Raw genomic sequence first — 20399 nt, 5'->3', positions numbered from 1 at the left:
AGAACATGATGGATGACTCTTGGAGATGGATGTGTCCCATTGGAGAAGTCACATCCAGGAGGTGGGGGGGAAGATCAGGGTCAAGGGGGAAATGTATGATGTAATTTAGTATCGGCTGCACCCAGCTAAACACCAACATGGCCACTTCTAATAAATCAATTTTCTTTTCTCTGAGATGCAGCTAGAGACTTTTGATTTGAATGAGGGTGGATTTGTTGGAGCCCTGACACATATTTTTAATATCTATTTTCAGCTTGTTGTGAGTGTAATAAGAAAGTAAAATAAATATCTTTTAAAATTCCTTTGCTTTTTCCATTATCCATCAGATCTTTGCAGTCTTGTCCTGCTTCTGCATCTAGCTTCTACATCTGGCAGCTGTTTTTTCTTGTATTGTTAAAGTCTGGATTGCAGCTTCTTGAGCATTGTCCTTCTAACAAAGGAGGTTGTGAATTGTTCAATAGCTTCAACACTCTTTTACATTAGCCCTTTTTGGTATTGGAGTATAAATTGATATTTTCCAGTCCCTCAGCCATTGCTGTGTTTTCCATATTTGGTTAGAAATTTCAATGGCACAATGCTGCAATATTAGTTGGTATCTTATCAATTCCTGCAGCTTTGTTTTTTTTGGGTTTTTTTAAACAAATTTTATTAATTTTCAAAGACAATACACAAACACACAAAACATAAAACATAAAAACATAAAACATCTTTTCTGAAAGCTGCTTGATCCCGGGTTACATCTCTTCGTACAGACACAAATTCAAATTCATGTTCATTTTACATATACCATTCCATATCTTATTACCATTTTCCATTTTCTATATAGCTTCTCGCCTCTTTTAACTTTCTTAATTTTATTTTATTTATCTCATCTCAGTTCAAATCATAATACTTATTATTCTTTGTCTGTTTTTCCAGCTATCTATTTCTCTTTTCTCTTTAAACAAAACTTCTCCTGTACACTGATTGGAGTGTGACGCCTTGAACTCTTTCCCCTAAATTTATAATACTTAATATAATAAATGACTTCCATTGGGATTCTGTTTAGTACTTTCTAAAATTACACATTATATTTTATAAAAAGAAAATTTTTTATAAGTATATAATTAAAACAACTATCAATGCCAATACAAATCTAATCATTAATATTAATATTCATTTATATCTTAAACATTTTACACGTTACTTTTCAATTGAATATCATACTTTTATGGGAACACTTATACTTTCCATAGTTATTTCCCCCCCACATCACATATTTTAAATCATTGTATCATTAAAATGTTTCCATTTCCTCCTACTTCAATTCTCTCATTTATTTCATTGCCTTCTTTTTATTCACAAAAATTTCACTAAGTTACACTAAATATTTTATCCCATTTTTTGATCACATGTTGTTTCCAATTTTCTAACATTATTTCTAAGTACAAATATAAGAATACAATCTTATGTACCTTTGCAGAATCCCTTTTTCAATTAAATTTACCCATTATCTCTAAATGGATCTTGTTTCTTTACATCTTGCTCCCCACCATTAAGACTTCTCCCTTCCTTCCTCCCTTGCTTGTTCTTCTCCCTGCCCTTTTTACCCCCTTGTCTCTCCACCTCCCTTTTCTTCTTCTGCTTTCCCCCTTTCTGTTGTTTTCTAACATTATATCCACTTTTCACCTTATTTTTCTCTTTTTTGGTTGTTTTTTCAAGTCTTAAAGTCCCCTTTTTCTTTTCCTCTTTCTCCCTTTCTTCCCCAAATAAAGTTACTTGTTCATCAAAGATGGCTTCTTCTTTATCCCAATCATCTGTTGCGCAGTCAGTTTCTCATAAGTGCAAATCACCATTTCTAAAAATTGAAAAAGAGTGCCAAGAGAGTCTTTCCCTTCTTGTTCTTCTTCTTTGTATTTTTTGTATTCAATTTTCAATTCATCCACAAGTGATGCCATTGTAGAAAGAAAAAGTTTTTCCAAAACAACCACCCAAGTGTTTTTAGTCAAAGATAATTCCCAAAAGTCCCAAAGTCACCAAACAATCCAAATAAGCTGTTTCTTTTAGTACTTTCTTCTTTCTTCACTTTCTCTTTCTGGGGTTACTGTTTAGTTTCAAAGTTCTAGTTAAAATATATCTTTTAGAAGTCTTGTTAGTATTTAATAGTTCTTTAAGATTCTAGGCAATCTCCTCCTTAATTCCAAATCCTGCTCCAATTTTTTTCCTCTCCCTTCTCACTTACAGCAAAAAAAAATTTTTTTTAAATATTCAGAAATCCTTATCCCTTTAGCATTTAATTACCTATTAGTGCCAATGCGGGTTTTTCCGATTTCTCTTGCATTTCTATTCGCTATCACGTTAGGAAGGAGAGTGAAAAAAAGAAAAACTTTCCCTTTTAACTTCCACTCGCCGCTTGTAAATCTCTGGAAACGATGTATCTTTCGCAAATTTTAAGTTCCAGGGTACTTTCGTTGTTACTTTGTCCTGGTCAGCAAAAAAACCTTTCACTTCTTCTCAACTCCTCCTGCACTTTCTTTTTCTGGCTGAGCGCTTCTATGTGGCGGCCATTTCTGACCGCCGCTCAGCTGCCTTCGGAAAAGGGGGATTAGCCAGCTAGAGAAGAGAGGTGCGATATCTCTCGACCCTGCCAGATCCCCCCTATCTTCGCCACCTTCTATGGAGGTGGCTAGCCCTGAAGCCGGGTGGCTCAGAGCACTCTGGCAGCGAGCGCAGGCAGAAACCGCGCACAGTCACGGATTCCTGCCTGCCCCGAAGCGCTGCAGACCGGAACTCCAATTCCTGCAGCTTTGTTGTTATCAATATTTTCTAGGATCCATTTAATTTCACTGCCCCTAATTCAGCAGTTAAACCTTTGTGCATATCAATAATTTTGGGATTGTTTTGATACAATTCTGCCATACCTACATGCCATCTCCTCTGTATAGCTTATTTCTTACAGAACTCTTTGCTGTCTTTTATCATACCATTTTGCATAAAATGTCCTTTATCCTTCCCATATGTTTGCTTTCCTCAATTTTTTTTGCATCATATTTCCTTGCCTTTCCTTGCTCTTCTCTGGAACTTGGTCTTTTAAGTTGAGGTTTTTTTTTTCTCTTTGACACTCTGCCTTTTGTTCTCAGTACATGGTACTGACTCTTCCTAGTCAAAAGGTTCAGAGGATCTACTGATTTCATTAAATAACAAAATAGGATAAGACCATCAACACTGACCTTTTTGTATGTATGTGCAACATCACAATGAAGCACCCTTCAGCATGACACTGATTTTATCCTTTGTCTCCATCCATCTCCTGAAACAAAATTGTGAAGAATTAGGAAGGTCTAACTGAATTCTGGCATGAAGTCTTGGTCTGCAGTCCTAACTACTAATCTACTAATTTGTTTGGTGTGGCCTTGTTTCCAATTTATTCTCTGATTCTATTTTCTGCTTTGTTATTCTGACTGATTAAGAATGTAAGATATCAGTAAGACTGAAATAGCATGATCCATCCAGAGAGACTAAATCATGGCAGAGATGGGCAGCAGTGAATGGAATCTATAGTATTTGTAAATGTCATTCTCTGCTAAAATATGCCTCTATATTTAGGAAAATTGTATCCCAGGAGGAACTTACATTTAAAAATGTCTCTGTATATAATACACACACAGACAGACAGACAGCTAGACAGATACATAGCTCTGTCTATTAAAGAAGGAGTGCAGATTTTTAACAATTAATAATTGAAAACATTTATAGAACCAAATACACAAAGCCCTATGACATTGATACAAGCTCTAAATAGATTGACTTGTGTGTCTTAATCTTCTTGTTTTGTCATGGTACAATTCCTGACTCATTCTATATTGCTGACCATGATTCAATCTTGCTAGACTTATTAGGATTAATATGTCGGGGGAAGCAAAAACTGAGAAGTTCATTTTCAGCAAAGAGAAATAACTCAGTCTGCCATCTTGTCATTCAGATTTTTCCAACCTCAATGAGTAGTCCTAACATTTATTGAACTATGGGTTTCAGTAAAATCCCCAATCATCCTTTCCATGTGTTATGCTAGGGACTGGTCCTTCAGATAATTTAATTTAAATACCAGTAAGACATAACAGGTGGATGTGGCATATGACAGTAGGAGGGAAAGGGAGGAGAAGGCATGTGTAGCAGTAATAAGAACATAAGATTATGTAGATGTGTGGCGTGCATAATTAACAGTTATTTTTTTAAATGATGGGTTTACGGGCAGGTTTTTTGTTTTTATTTTGTTTTTGTTATACTAGAGGAATAGTTTTATGATAAGACAGCCTACCTATTATTAGTTTTTAAAACAATTATCAAGCATATTTACAGAAAAAAACTCTTCCTTTAGAATCAGGTAAGGGAGACTTGTAAAGAGACACTGTATTATTGATAGAGCAATGTAAGTATTAGAATGATAGAGGAGTTGACATATGCTGGTCAGAAATTTTTGTACAAAAATTTGTATATATACATTTGCAAAAATGTTACTTCGTTTTTTACTTCTGTTTTATGGCAATTGGAATGCCATGGCCAATTACACTGTATTCAATATATTTATATGTAAACAATAAAAAATATATTCCAAAAAAACCCCTCTTCCTTTATTTTATTCTGGGTATTTTAGATATGCCCAAGAAATCTCAAAAACACTTTGGGATTCTAAGTTCTAAGAGATGCATTGAAGAAATTGTGCATAAAATAAAGGTTCTTTTTAAAGAAAATATTTGATATGTCTGTCTGTAGAGTTTCAGTACTCAAGCAGGTTTGACCTCTTTCTCTACATATGCTTTAGATGGAACAGAGGAAGCTACCTTACATAATTCAAGCCTTTGGTCCATTTATACCCACATTATAAACAGACACTGTCAGCAGCTCTCCAGGTTTCAAACAAGAGTCTTTTCTTGCTGTGTCAAGATGCCAGGGACTGAAACTAGCATGTTCTGCATGTAAAGCATTTGCCACAAAAGAATGAGATAGACAGCATTCCATTTCAGCAATTTTCCTGGCATTGAAAACAAAAGGCTTCACCCTTGTTTGGTTCCGTATCTTTCTCAACACCACTTCCTTGGGGAAATGGAGTCTGTATTTGTTTTAAAATAGGGTATACCTTCAATGTTAGTTCCTGATTTCCCATATTCTATCTTTTGTTTTCTTCATTAGTTCTAAAAAAATCTGGCCTTGTCTAATGTTCCTCATTTCTTTTCTTTCACTAGGATTCTTTTGTGGATAATGAATTGTCAATTCTATTGATTTCAACAGGTTAGAAGCAGTTGCAGATGCATTTAGACAAATGGTCTGTTCATTTACCATATAATATTATATCTCTGGCAAGCTCTTTGTAGAATCTGGATAAAATATACAAGCTTATTCTCTACAATCACTCCAGTAGTAAAAGTTGTTAAGTAAGACACAAAATTTTCATAAAACCTTTGAAAATATATCATATCCTTGATAAAAAATAAATACATCTTTGTTGTCTTTTTATTACTGGTGAACAATATTTATCCCTTTCCTTTAATTATTTGTTCCCAACACTTAAACTAAAGTATGAAACCTTAAAGATAATGCTTTTTTTGGCAAACAGTAATTTAAAGAGTTAGACTTTAAAAAATGGACTGAATCAAAAAATGTAAGTATGAAAAAGCAAAGGGGAGCAGAATTTGAGCTCAGTCTACTAGTAGGAGATACAATTTAGAACAAGCAATCAGCTTAGGGAAGAAAGACATTAGAACAAATGTTACTTGCATCTTTCAGATAATGCTTGTGAAGTGAGTCACAAGATTACTTTGTTCTCAATTTGATGGGTTGTACCGTTTTTATTAATTATGCAATGTAATATTACATATAAAATTTATATTTAGATTACTGTTTCTCTAAAGAGCTTCAAAATTGCTCCAAGAGTTTGTTTGCTTTGTTTAAGAGATAATGACTTGATCAAAACTATTGAATGGAACACTGAAACAGTCAGACTTTTCCATTCTCGGTGAGCACTCACCAGCTAAATTGTTACAGCCATGTTTATTGCCTATTGAGGAAAATGTCGGTTTAAAAGAGGAGATGTCTCCTCTTCTTCTATTAATCTTTCTATTGTAGAATGTTTATTATTTCTGTCTTTTTTTTTAACCTCTAGGAAGGAAACAAAGATGGGATAAGATGGCAGAGAAGGAAGAAACATTGAAATGGCCTTTATTCCAGATCAGTGCACAAGCTTGAACTTGAGAAACACTTAACCTGCTTATTGGTATTGCCACAGGTAGAATAGCATTCTCAAGACATGAATTTGTTTTGCTTGTGTTTTGTTTGAAGGTGGTGGACTATTGTGTTTCCACACAATAACCTGGGGTTATTGTATCTGTACTGCATAAGAAATTATGGAAGATCTAATCTGAAAATGAAACTACAGCTTAATTTAGAGAGGGGTACTACTCCCCTGAGAAATATCACCTGACTTGCTCTTTTGGGATGGTCCAGATCTACGTTTTGTTGCTTCTGGGACCTCAGATAGTTGCTCCAATGCCATTTTGAAATGGGTTCTTTTTTTGGACTGGTGTATTGGTTAGAATTTTTTTGTGGGAAGATGCATCTGATCACAGTCATGTACCTACCTTGCTTACCTTCTGGTTAGACTGCTGTCATGGGGCTGCTCGGGGTTAAGGAAATCAATTGTAGAAATTGCAGCTGATTCAGATTGCATCTACTAAGCTGATCTCTTTGTTGTGCTTTTTGCTAAATTACACTATTCTAGTTTTATGTTAAATATAATGGCTGTTAAATAATTTCAGAATGCAGACAAATGTGGATAATATTAAGTATAGCATATTTTGGGTGCAAAATCCTAGCCCACAGCTAGGTGGGAGAATAAACATAGTTAATATTTTCAGCAATTCTTTGCTGCCATCAAGTGGTCAAGTCATACTTTTATTATAGTCCCTGATAATAACTAATAAATTCTAAATGTTTTAGGCACAGAATATTTGAAATGTGCTTCCTTCCATTCCTACTGTGTATAAATCCCCTTATATATTGAGTTAATTTTTAGTTTCCGTGTTCCATGTTCCATCATCTGGAAAGATTCACTTGATGTAAATACCAGACAGAACCTTTCCTTCCAACAGCATTGTTTTTTAAAAAATGAGAATGCCTACCAAAAGTTGTAAAACATTTCAAGCATTGTGTTTATTAACTAGGAGAATTATTTATTTGATAAATAACTTTTATGATATAAGCTTCTGTAAGAGAATTTATTTAATTCTTTATTTTTATATGGTAGAAAAATATAAATATGCCTTATTAAGAAAAATGTAGTAGAACCTCTTAAGAGGCATTCATATTTCTGTATAACAAATTCTTTTTCAATCCATGCCTTATTAGTTTGTACTATTAGAGGTGTAAACATTATAAATATACATATGCCTACTTAGTTCACAATCTAAAGGAGGGGGGGAAAACGTAAGAGATCAGAAAAATATATTCTATGGTAATCTGAGGAACGTGGTACAAACTAATAAGGCATGGCTTTTAAAAGACTTTATTATACAAATAACTGCGCTAGTTTTGGACGGATTGTAACGTTCATTCAAATTCTATAGTAATGGGCTTTTTTCTTGTCAGGATCATCTGTTTTTTGAAGAAATATTTGCCAATGCATTTTGTTCTGTTTGTTTTCAGGTTTGCATTGGTAAATAGTTTAGGAATCCCTTGAATCAATGAAAAGATTAAAATCACAATAGAAAAAGAATTAAAGGATTATGCCATATGACTTTATAGGGCACTATTCCACTATGATCTGGGACCTATGCCAGTTCCAGAAAACCTAATGCTATTTGCTTTGATGAGGCTACTCCAATGCTTAAATTACTTATTCATAGTGCATAGCTTTGTTCAATTAGTATCTGTATTCTGTGATATTTGCAAGTTTTCCTCTAAGTATATATTTAACCACAGCCAGTTTAATGAACGTATGGCAACCACAGTTTATCTTCAAAGTGCTTTGGAGTATGTATTTTTTGTGTGAATTCTTAATTTTCTCTGTAACAGCAAGCAAGCAGTTTTAATTAACCTGGTATAACTATCTACCACCTTCTGTTTCCATAATCACTATTTCCAGCATGGATTAAAATCTCCACTGTACTCGTATGCATGTATTGAAAGATGAAAATTTTCCATTATTTAATTCCTCTGTATCCTGAAACTAAATTCATTATTTTATGGCTGCAATTCTCGACCTACTTACCTGGAACCTCACTCAATATAATGGGACATATTTCTGAATAAATATGCATAGTTTGAGGTTCCATGGGATTTACCGGTAGAGTTTTCCAGCACCTTCATATGTCTACAATTCCATTATTCAAAGATATAGAAAGAGATGGTTTGGAACCAGTTATACTTACAGACCTAGTGTAGACATAGCTTTAGCAATAAAGGCAATTCACTATAGCTAAGTGGGATTGACTAGGCAGGAGGTATTTAATAACTATATGAGATCTAATGGGAAGACAGATGGCAGCTAACTTGGTTAAAAGTAGTTTACCCTGGGGAAAATGCCACAAAAAACAGTAATGGGAAAAATGTGAGGCAGAACTCCATAAGAACTTATATGCAGTTGCTAAGGGAGATCTTGTCTCTTGTCTCCCAGCACAATAATTTGAAAGGACAAAGATCCCAAGTTTCATTTAGCCATTTTGGTTGATAGCAACATCTCTAGAATTTCAACCCATAGGGAAAAGTAGTGGGGAGGGCATTGAGTATATGAGGGTTGATAACAAATTTATTATTTAAAATTGAACTTTTTTAGACAGAAACTGTTATCTGATAAATTTTCGGGTGAGGTGCCTAATAGAAATATGGGAAGTGTTCTACACTAAGTCAGATCTATTAATCCACAATGGCATGTAACAGCTCTTAAATTAAATCAGATTATTTCCTATCTCCATCTTCTACATGCAACTCAGATATTTTAACCCTGAAAAATGACTCTTCCCTAAATCACGGGCATTTATGAAATCTTAGCATTCAAAAGGACTTTCAACTCCAACCTTCTTCCTAGTGCAGGAATCCAACTAAAAGCATTCCTGACAAATAGTTGTCTAACCACCTCCAGTAAAGGAGATTATTACTTCTCTAAGTAAATGATTACAGAACTGAACTGCATTAAAATTTAGAGAATTTTCCCAGCATTCAGTTGGAATCCACTTGCATAATTTTATTGATGTTTTATTGTGTGACATATTTGGGGGTATTTAAAAAGTACTATCTTATCACCTTCCCAAAGCTAATTGTTCCCAATATCTTCTCTCTCTCATCATATGATATCATTCTAATTCCCAATTAATCCTTGTTTGCATTATTCTCAAAGGTTTTCAGGCCTAAGAATAAACATAATAGTGTCATGAAGATGGGATATGATCGATGTAGAGCAAAGAGGAACTTAGCCCTATGATTTGATAGCTACTGTATATCTAAAAATGAGATAAGATCAACAAATCCATGCTGACTCCTAGCAATTGTTGCATTGTTTTCTAGATGCTTTCTGATCAATCTCTTTATGAGCTGGTCTGGAATCTTTCCAGGAAGGAACATTAGACTGACTGGTCTGTATTTCTTAAAGATTCTCCTTTCTCCTGTTCAGGAAGATAGGAGCAATAGTTTTTCTTTTCCATCTTTCTGACAGAACAATCAACCAATGGAACAGCTTGCCCCCGGAAGTTGTGGGAGTGCCATCACTTGAGACTTTCAAGAAGAAATTGGACTGCCATTTGTCAGAAATGGTGTAGGGTCTCCCGCTTGGGCAGGGGGTTGGACTAGATGACCTACAAGGTTCCTTCCAACTCTGATTATCTGTTATCTATCCAACATTTAATCTGTTTTCCAAGTCATCAGCAAATCACTTCAAAATCTTAGGATGCATTTTATCTGGGCCCAGAGATTTAACTATAGTAGAAGTAAATTGGTATTATTTGACATTACTCTATGAATCTGAAATTTCTATTCCATGCTCTTCATCCTGCTCTTCACAATTGCCTAGTGGAACACAAACTTTCTATGTAGATGAGATTAAGATGTAATAGGATAGGTTAGCTTCATTTAACAATTAGTTAACAACTTGGGGGCCCAAAAAATAGTTTTGCATTTCTTTCTTCATCAGGCAATAGATTTTTCTCTCATCCTTTTACTTTAAATATATTAAAGCAAGGGGATGTCTTTGTTCATGTTCTTCACTACTCAGCTTGTTCCGAGCATTCTCTAACTACATAATTCAAGGCTACCTATATGTATTGTTTCTTGGTGATCTATTCTTTTCACCTAGTATATCTCCTTTATTGTCTTCAAATAATTAATTTGACATGTACTCATACTGCTGGTTTTCTGTTTGCAGTTGTATAAACAATTGTGTCACCTTTTCAAGGAGCTCTCACTTAATCTTGAACAATTTTTCTTATAAATAATTCCTGCCATAGTGCTTGGATTACAGCTATCCCAATAGATTATTGTTCAACCAATGCTTAAACTCATCCAGTGAGAAGGCGCTCACTACTTCTCTAAGTCTATTTCTCTTGGTTCTTCGGCTGAATTGCCCTTCGTATTAGGTATTTATTTATTAAGTTTATATGCCACTGACCTCACTGTTGAAGTGACTTTGGGCGGATTACATTTCTAACTTCTAAACAGAATTTGCTCTCTTTTAATTTAAGTCTTTTATTGTGTGTCTTGCATTTTAGAATGAAGTACACACCTTAAACTTCTTATGTATATTATTGCACACCAACTATTTTAAGAATAGTATCATAAACTGAATCTCTTCCCTTCTTTTTTCAAGGCTGTATATACTCATTCTCAATGTAGGAGTTAGTTTTCATTCTGTCTGTCACTCTTGCTGTTATTTGAAACAGATTCTGTTTAGATCATTTTGAAATGTGGTGCTCAAATCAGAATAGACAACTTTAGATGCAGTGCTGAGGAGATGAAAACTATACTATCCTATGAATTAAAATTACATATCAAATGAGGCAGCTTAAAATGCATTATGATTCCAACACTTAAGCACGACAACTTTTAAGTGAAGACCTTCCTGGTCTACATTTGTCTATTTTGTTAGAATAATTTCACACAGAAATATCAGTATTGGTGAAAAATCTACATAATCATTAAAACAATTTCAAGCCTTATGATGTGCTGTAACTTTATTTCTACCCATCACCCACAATGATCTTTATAATCTTTAGGAAGGGAAAAATTTCACTGAGATAGAACTAGCACTTGGTTTAATATGATCAGAATAACCTTGACAGAACACATAATGACAAAAGTTGTTTTTCCAGATAGAAGATGGTTAAATAGATGTTAAGCAATTGTAGTTGTGACTTAGTAATGATTCCATCTTTTTTAAAAATGTGAGATAGAATCTACCGGCTAAAACTAATGAGCACAAAACTACATTGATTTGGCCTAGGGTGGACAAATAGAACATCTGGCATATTTGGCACCAATGACACAGCTGGCATTGTTGGAACCATTTCTGCAGAAGGTACAGATGCAGAAATGGGAGAATTGGTACAAACAGTGCAGATGGAACAGTTGGAACAGATGACAGTGGGCAGAGCTGGCGATGCTGGCACAGGTGTCATAACCTCAACAGCTGGCACAAGTTGTGACAATCCTGGGATTTCTTAGTGCAAGGCACATGTTCATTTTGGCTTTGGTTGCAGAGAGATAAGAGCATTTTATAATTAGTAAATGTGCCATTTGAAAAGGAACTCCCCCCACCCCTATCCTTAAGGACATCTACCTCCAACTGTTAAAGCTTGGAATGCAGAATATTTTTGCACATTATAATTTCCCAGAGAAAGCTGCAATTGATAAATACAGATTTAATAGAAGGCAATTAGACTTTTTAAATTCTCATACAGCTAATAATCATGGACAGGGTTTCTTTATAAGAGTTCTATTGAAAAACACGTTCAGTTCTATATCCTGATTGTGGAGATTAAAGCAAGCTTTGTCTTAATGCCAGAGCATGTTTACAATCAAATTGGTGAGTTATAGTTTCCTATACTCTCCTAAAGCATAGTGTTTAGTAATTAAATGGAGGCTGACAATCACCAATGTGAACACAACAGCATTTGATTACTGCTGCCAAAAATATGTTACCTGTTTGTTTAAAAATGGAACTAGATGCTCCGCTTCAATATGAAGAGAAGGTTTATTCTTTATTGTAGAAAAGTTATAATTTTTAAATTAAGAAAAAGGATTGTTCCTTTACAAGTAACTCTTTACTGTAGAAAAGTTATAATTTTTAAATTAAGAAAAAGGATTGTTCCTTTACAAGTTTACAAGTAACTCCTAGTAGGCTGAAGAAATACATTAGATGATAATATATGGAAGTTCTCAAAGTTTCATCCAAGTCTAACATATGGCTATCTAGGGGCTAGATCCAGACTTTGTTGGTAGTTGTTTACTTCTATTGATTTCAATGAGATTTATATTATTTAGGGAGAAAAGCTCATGGTTAGCTTAGGTTGGATCCAGCACTTTCTGCCTGTCAGGCAGAAACTAACACTTTTAAAAGATTGGACCCAGCACATGTAGGTGGATTCCTTAAAATGTATCTAAGCTTCACGGGATATTCTCACTAAAAACAATCTCAAAAATTTGTTATTACTGCCTAGATTAAGGGTTTTCAAATTTTTTCAGGCTGTGGAATACAATACTTAAAATTGACTGTGCATGAATGAACTTTTTAGTTCTTTTTGCCTTTTCTCCTTGATTTCTCAGAGAATCCTAAGTGTCCACAATAAAAAAAAAACCTCTGACCTAGACAACTACCAATTCAGAATGCATCCTAATTACACAAATATATTTGATTGTTACATTTATGAAATCTGTTTGCTGCCCATCTCACCATGCAGTGACTATATGCTAACTAGCAGCAGTAGCAAGAGACAAAACAAGGACCTGATTTCAAAATAACAGAATAACAGAGATGGAAGGGAGCTTGGAGAAGTTCTAATCCAACCTCCTGCTGAAGCAGAAAATCCTATATTTCAGACAAATGGTTGTCCAATCTCTTCTTTACTGAGATGGAATAGCTCAAATAACTCTTTCAGATCAATAAAAAAAATGTTTGGCATTGCACGGAATCAAGGGATGCAGCAAACATTTGAAGAAATTTCATACAGGCATTCAAACCCAGCATAGAGTCTGATAAAGTTTGGTAGAATTTATTTATCTATTGAATGAAAAGGTAGGATAGCAGATAGTTCTAGGAATATCACCCTAATCACATTCCTACCGTCACATGCCTACCGTTCCTGTCCTATTGTTTCTTTTATATATTTTTTATTTTTCTTATATGTATCCATGTATTCATAACTATGTTTTTACTTATACCTATTATCTTGTAAGCAATTGACAATCTCCCCAGCTAATTAGGGTGCTGTGGAATGTGGAGAAGCAACAGTCTTTGTCACAGGTTGTGAAAAATAGTGAATAACAAAGTTCCCAAAGTCAGATTTAGTTCAATAACTCTCACAATGACATTTGCATTTCAGCAAGTCAGTCAACTTCTGGAATGTGCTAGGTTTGGCATTATTATCCCTTTTAGCAACTGCAAATATAAACTCATCCCCCTCCCTTTCCATACATATATCCAGAAAGACAAACGCCAGTGGCTGAGTTCTATGTAGCAGCTGCTACTGAATGTCTCAGGTTGGAGAAAAAAACCCTAGCACATGTCAGTAAGTGTTTGCTACTGTTTATTTATCCTATTGGCAACTTTGTTTTTAACAACTTGCTCTATATTCATTTTTGGATTTTTTTATAACACGTATATCCTATTTTGGTGCTGTTGGTGGTGAAAAGTAGCAGTTGGGTTCAATAGACCTGGTCATAAATGGCCTAATTTTCCAGAAAATTTGTGAGTATAGAAATTGGGTGAGCTGGAGAAGGAGATATACTTTAACCATTTTCTAAGTGTTTTAATGAGAAATTACATTAGGAGGACTTTACTCCTTTGGGATTTAATAGAAACATTGGAAACCATTGGATGGAATAACAGCATTGTAGGAGAGATAATTGTCAAAACAGATAAGTTATTCACTCACTTCAAAACTAAATAAGAATAAGAAAACCAGAGTCTACCCATGAGACTTTTCCAAAATTCTCTAATTTAAAATCTTATAAAGAAGAAAATCACTTCCTTGAAATGAAATGAGAACTGGTTGAAAGCAATGTAAAGCAATGGAAAATGTTGCTGTCCAGTGGTAAGATTCAAAGGAGGCAGATAATTTTAGCAATGAAAGAAAACATTGGCTTGGCCTGGCCTGGCCTAGCCGTTCTAACATTTATATAATAAATGTTGACTACAGCTTGATCTTTCAAAGTTCTTGAGTCTCCAAGAGCCTTGCTTGTTAATATTCAGAAATAAACACAGCCCTTCTAATATTGTCTTAACAATAATAAGTAATCCTAACAATAACAACCAGACATCCAGGCTTATTAAAATATCCAACTATATTCCAATGTGATACTATTGTGATTTACTAATATAAAAGTATTAAAAATACAAAAATGCTAAAACACAATCATTTTAAGGAAAGAAAACTAACAGTGATATCGCCCATGATTGTAGTGGTAGCAAAGTAGAGTTTTTGCTTGAAGTCATTTTCCACCAAGGGGAAATGGACAGACCATACCAAATTGGAGCTTCCTCATAAATAAACACAGTCATTTTGGGGTCTTAGGAAGTGTGCCTTCCTTGTCATGGCTCCTGCTCTCAGAATGAGGTTTCCCCTAAGATCCAGTCATCTCCCATCTTGATGGTATTCTGAAAGGCCATAAAGACTGGGTTAGTCTCCCAGCCCTTGAGAGAGAGCAGGCGGAACCCCATGTTGTTGTGTTTCATATAGGTTGCATAAATATATATGTTTTTGTATTAGTTGTACAATTTTGTTTATTTCTTTTATTGTATTTAGTTTTCATTGTGTTTAGAATTTGTTTTTATATTGTAAGCCACTCAAAAGTTGGTTAAAATTGGGCAATGCTAAAACTGAATGAAATAAATAGGACTGATTGACTGTCCTTCTATCTGACTGACTGATTTGTTTTGTTTGCTGCTTATCTCGCCTACTGTTCCATTTAGCAATGGGTATGGGCATGATTGAGCTGAGAATTGTTAAAAAAAACCAGTGTTCTTGTCATGCCCCAGTATATAATTTGTGTATATACCACTGTTGTTCCCTAGAGGCTGGGGGCCAGTCTGTATTGTTTGGAAGCTGTCCTGGCCCCTTTATCCATGAACCCTCACTCCCAGAACAAGTGCAGCTTGGGAAGTCAGACTCCATTTCCTTCAGCATTTGGAAGGAAACAGAAGCACCAGGAAGAATCCAGTCTAATCCGTGGTACATGTTCACCTGAGGACAAAAATCCACATCCCATACACACAACATCATTGGTGAGATTTAGATTTATCTGTATTTAATTGTTATGCTCACCAGCAACTCAACACTGCTTATTTTATATTTGGGTTCTTATTGTATGTATTTCTATTTTTCCCAGTTTCACCAACCTGTTCTTTCAATAAAGCATATAGATCCACACATATGGTCTGTTTTATTGGAGGATAGGTGAGCTTAGCTACATGTCAAACTGCACACGCAGTAACGTGTAGTGAAGACAGAACAGCTCTGCATAAATTTTAAATGTTATTCATACTTTAGTCCAGTAGGTCAATATCCCAATATTTCTCCTTAATGTACTTTTAATTGGGAATATATTTCAAATATTATGAGAAGAGGGAAATATAAGCAAATTGTTCTGTTGAGGAATTCATCTTACCCATTTTTCAGAATAATTGAGGCCCTTTGCATATATGGACCTAAAGTCAGCATCCTGCCCTTCACCCAATGGCATCATGTGGCCTTCAGGGGAGTTGTGAAGCTGACAGAGGCTAAATTCCTGCCCTGGCAGAAACATTGCAAAGGTATTTTTTTCAGCATTTTTTTTTTTGTTGTTGCTTTGTTCTTGCCCTATCTCAGTTTCTGGGATTTCTGCCCCATGCCTGTCTGTTCTACACAAGCAAACAAAAGGGTGGTTTGTTCTGCTTTCCTCCCAATATCGTCTCCCACTGTGAAATGAAACAATAACCCTAACTCTAACCTATTTCCTTGATGGTTCTTCCATCCTCCTGCTTCCTCATCCATCCACACTAATATGATATGATACAGCAGCACAAGATAAGTGAGGCAATAGTAAGTGGTTTTGTGCAAGTGCATGGCGAATTGTTTAGCAACCAGAATTTAATTCATATAAGTAAAATATAAATAAAAGTAAGAAGAATTTCTCCAAGAGAAGGGATTACTATTAGACCAATATGAATCTACATTCTAGTGAGCGAATTTACTTAGAGGCTACAAAATTGGACCAGGAAGGTCCCAAATAAGTATTTTCTTCCTTTGTTGCTACAAGGTCTAATCCAAAGGACACCATTCTTAGGATTATAATAGAGAAATAGGATAACATTCAATTAATATTAAAAGTACTAAATTTCTCAAATTTATCAGCAGCAAAAGCAAAAAGGATCAGGCCAATACCAAGAATAACTACAGGGCAAATTCAGAACAGAAAACATTAGAATAGTGTTCACTTATAATTCCCAGAAAAATCAAACGTTCTCACACATACCATCCACCATGGTGCATAAATGAACTTGCTTTGCTGCACTATAACTTTCCTCTCCTTAAAACCTTAGGAAAAACAGCAGCCCTGTCCATTTTGAATAAGGAAATAAGAATCAGACAAAGAAAGCAAAATAGCTGCAATAAATAGCGAAGCAAGATTTCAGCCTTTGATTTGTATTGGTTAAGAAGTTTCCAGCCACTCCAGAGTTTATGTTGTAAAACAAAGATTTCTTTGTGGGGTTAGCGAGCATAGATTTCCCTAGCAGCTGGCGCTGGAGGTAAAATAATTCTTCTGCCAGTTGTGGCCTACTTCACAGATGTCCTTTTGTTTCCCCTTTCACAGTAGCCACAATTTCTGCTAGAAGTTTCCACTCCTTTTCTCTTCTCTAATGTAGGCAAACATATGCTAAAACTCAAACCTACATACAAGCCCGAATGGTTTCACTAGAATTGAGTATCCAAAAATAGTGATAGAAAACTTAATCTCCCCCCGTAAATTAACAGTTTGGTTGCAGGTTGTAAAAGAAAAAAACAAGGAGAGCTGATTAACCAACTTGTATTTTCTGCTGGACAGAAAAGAAACAAAAAGAAATGGGTAGGGTAGGAGATCAATGAGGCCAAGCACATATTTCAAGATTGCTGGCATATGCAAGCCTTACATAGAGAAAGAGTTTATTTATATATTAGGGGGGTGGAATCTTCAGTCTAAAAGGAGTCCCCATTTAACATATATGGATGGAAATGTCTGCGGCTCTGGTACCAGCTTTTAATATGTAATGGCATGTGGGTTTGTTAGCATGATAATTCTACCATTGATGCATATCTATGGTAATGTGCAGGTAATTCCAATGGACCTAGAAACTCACCATATTCACATCCTTCCCTTCGGTAAGAAGTCAGACCGGGTTGGGGGATGGAATTTGATGTAATAACAGTCCTGTCAACTGATTGCTATAAAGCCCTTTTAAGGCCTCCATGGTTATTTGGCTGACAAGTGTTTCCATTTAGAAGGTGGTATGGAGGATTGTGTGTGTGTGAGTGTGTGTGTGTGTGTTAGGTTTTTTGTTTTGCTGATAAATCTTTTTTTTCACTGGTATTTTTGGTAGGAAGAGAAATAATCTTTTAGAACTGCCAAATATCCCAAAAACATGTACAGATGGGTGGTTCTGCAGCTGGAAGCTTTAACTTTGTAGTATTTATTTAAAATACGAAAGCCAGCCCACCAAGGCTAAAACAGAGTGGGCAAAATTCACAATGTTTTGGCTCTTAAGCAAATAGCATTTGAACTTGGGGCTTTTTCCCCCTGCTGAAATGTAATTTTATGCAGATGAGCTTTGCACAAAATTCATTAAATATTCTGGTGCAATTTTCATATTTTTGTAAGGGATCTGCATAAGCACCAATTAGATCTAAAAGAATGCTACTGTGGAAATTGCAGTGCTTATTGTTCAAGCAATCTTATATTCTGCATGTGCTTCTCTGTAATTGTTATATAGGTGCATGCCGTTCAAATGCCAGCTTGCTGGCATTAGTTTATTTAAAACAGCACTGAACTTGATGAGACAGACGTTTAAATATTGCAGGATTTCCTGCAGGAAAACTGTAAAGTAAAAACAAGTTGCAAGAAAAAAAATATCATTCTGATAATTATTCCCAAACTGAAATTCCTCATTTGGATCAAAATCCCAATTTTTTATTATGAAATGAAGGAAAATATGGCATGAACTCTATTTCTTTGCACGGACTTTCTTCACAGAAGATAATATATTAGCATTGTTTGCAGTGCTATGTATTTTCATGCAACTAAAGGAATGTTAAAGTCTGAAGTTTGGATACGCTATCTACTCTAATTCTGAAAAATCTGTTAAATACAGCATGAAGGTCTTAATCCATAACAGTCCAGGCCAAATTGTATTTCTGGATACAGGATTTCAGACCAACGAATTTCAATAAAGATAACAAGAGGATGGAATTAGTGTGGCATTTCTATGAGAAAGGTTTCAATCCCAAAGCATACTTGGACACAAGTCCACTAATCTCCATGGAAGTTATTTCTCTGTGTAATTATTTCTTCATAGTTATGCAAACTCAGCCTTTTGGTATATGAAACCCCCAAAGCTTATCCATTAACTTGGATTCATGCTCTAATTCTAAGGGTGAAGGAACCAAGATTTATGCCCCCAGCCAGGAGGATAAATTCTACATTCTTGTAATTGAACCCACTGTTGCTGTCTAATCGGAAAGTGACAAGATTAACAACCATCCCCTCTCCACCCTCTTGACTAAATACATTGTTTCTTTAGTTGTTCTTCATCTGAATTTCTTCATACTAATCCATAAATCGCTCTATTTTTCTTCTGAATTTATTTAGGAGACAACTGCTGGAGCAATCCATTCCCAGAACTCAGCATAGTTTCATTATTGGCACCAGTTAACAATACAATTTAATTTTCAAGAATTACTCTTCTCCCTAAGAAAATAGTTTTTTGATGTTTTCAAGAGTAATAAACTTATTGTGGCATAACTATTGTGGATATCTGTTAAACTTTAAGGTGCATACAATTCTTGTTTGTATATTGCTACAGCCAACTAACACATCTATACCAGAGGTGGTATTCAGCAGGTTCTGAACAGTTCTGGAGAACCGGTAGCGGAAATTTTGAGTAGTTCGGAGAACCGGCCAATACCGCCTCTGACTGGAGATTTTACAGTATCCTTCCTCTGCCATGCCCATCAAGCCACGCCTACAGAACCGGTAGTAAAAAAAAAATTGAATCCCACCACTGATCTATACCCTTGGTCGCTTTGGATCATACAGTTCTTAACATAAAATGATAGGTGATATTTAAAACATTTTTCTGGCAAAGATATTTATTTATTTTTCAGTGAGAATTGAATCAATCAGCAATTATACCTCACAGTGGCTCTCTGCTATCTAAAGATGGAGAAATGCTTTAACAAAGGAATGGGATTTGTATGTATTACAACGAAATAAGAGAAGAACGATTGATTTTCTATTTTTCATTGATCTGAAAAATTCAAAGTCTAGAATCTTTAATTGAGGAATGCCTTTATTAGAACTAACCCAGAATTTTTTAGTAGATGAGATGGTTTGCAAAGCAGGCTATAAAGGAAAAAATTAAAAACACCAAAAGCAGTTATGATATTTACATTTTAGATCCAATATCAAGATGGAGATTGTAAAATAAGCTTGTTATATAATATTTCATTACTGTATAATATAGTGCCATCAGCTTCTAACACAATTTTTATTAAACCAAATTAAAAGGTAGTAAAAGCTAGTAAATCTGTAACCCTGCACATACTAAGGAGCAGATGCACTATTAATTTCAAGTACATATTTTTGCAATTGAGGATTAACAATTACAATAATTGTTTTCAAATTTATCCAAGTTAAAGCAAAGTTTCTCTCTCTCCTTATCTTTCTGGCTATCATTAAAATTGGCCAATGAAAACCCAAGTTAGGCTAAATATCCGTGAAGCTGCCAGTTTTAGTTCTCTAGACATTCAGTTCGGCTGCCATATGAAAGACAGACTGGCTGGCCCCAAGCACAAGTCAGTTTTGTATGTACTAGCCCATCTGCACTAGAAAGCCCTGCAAATCATAGTCTATCACAAGAATGCTAAGGAAAAACTAGTAGAAGTTGAGTTAATGGACTTGGAAACAGGAAATCTAAATTTAAGTCTACTTTC

The 20399-nt window shown here is 35.0% G+C and overlaps 2 long non-coding RNA genes across 2 annotated transcripts in view; one reads left to right on the top strand and one right to left on the bottom strand.

Moving 5' to 3' along the window:
* LOC148132845 (uncharacterized) overlaps positions 1-15983 on the top strand; it is a 48084-nt gene extending 32101 nt beyond the window's left edge. Inside the window, exons 2-4 of the long non-coding RNA XR_015749890.1 lie at positions 6140-6262; positions 15251-15460; positions 15855-15983. This is a non-coding gene — a long non-coding RNA (uncharacterized LOC148132845). The remainder of the gene's footprint in view (positions 1-6139; positions 6263-15250; positions 15461-15854) is intronic.
* The window catches only part of LOC148132844 (uncharacterized), an 83543-nt gene that overhangs the window by 17164 nt on the left and 45980 nt on the right, over positions 1-20399 (bottom strand). Inside the window, exon 2 of the long non-coding RNA XR_015749889.1 lies at positions 3210-3289. This is a non-coding gene — a long non-coding RNA (uncharacterized LOC148132844). The remainder of the gene's footprint in view (positions 1-3209; positions 3290-20399) is intronic.

Source organism: Notechis scutatus, chromosome 1, assembly GCF_049901735.1.
Source record: "Notechis scutatus isolate UNSWTSFEM ecotype Mainland chromosome 1, rNotScu1.2, whole genome shotgun sequence".
Taxonomy (NCBI): domain Eukaryota; kingdom Metazoa; phylum Chordata; class Lepidosauria; order Squamata; family Elapidae; genus Notechis; species Notechis scutatus.
Note: the sequence above shows the minus strand (reverse complement) of the source record. Positions and strands in the feature narration are given on the sequence as shown.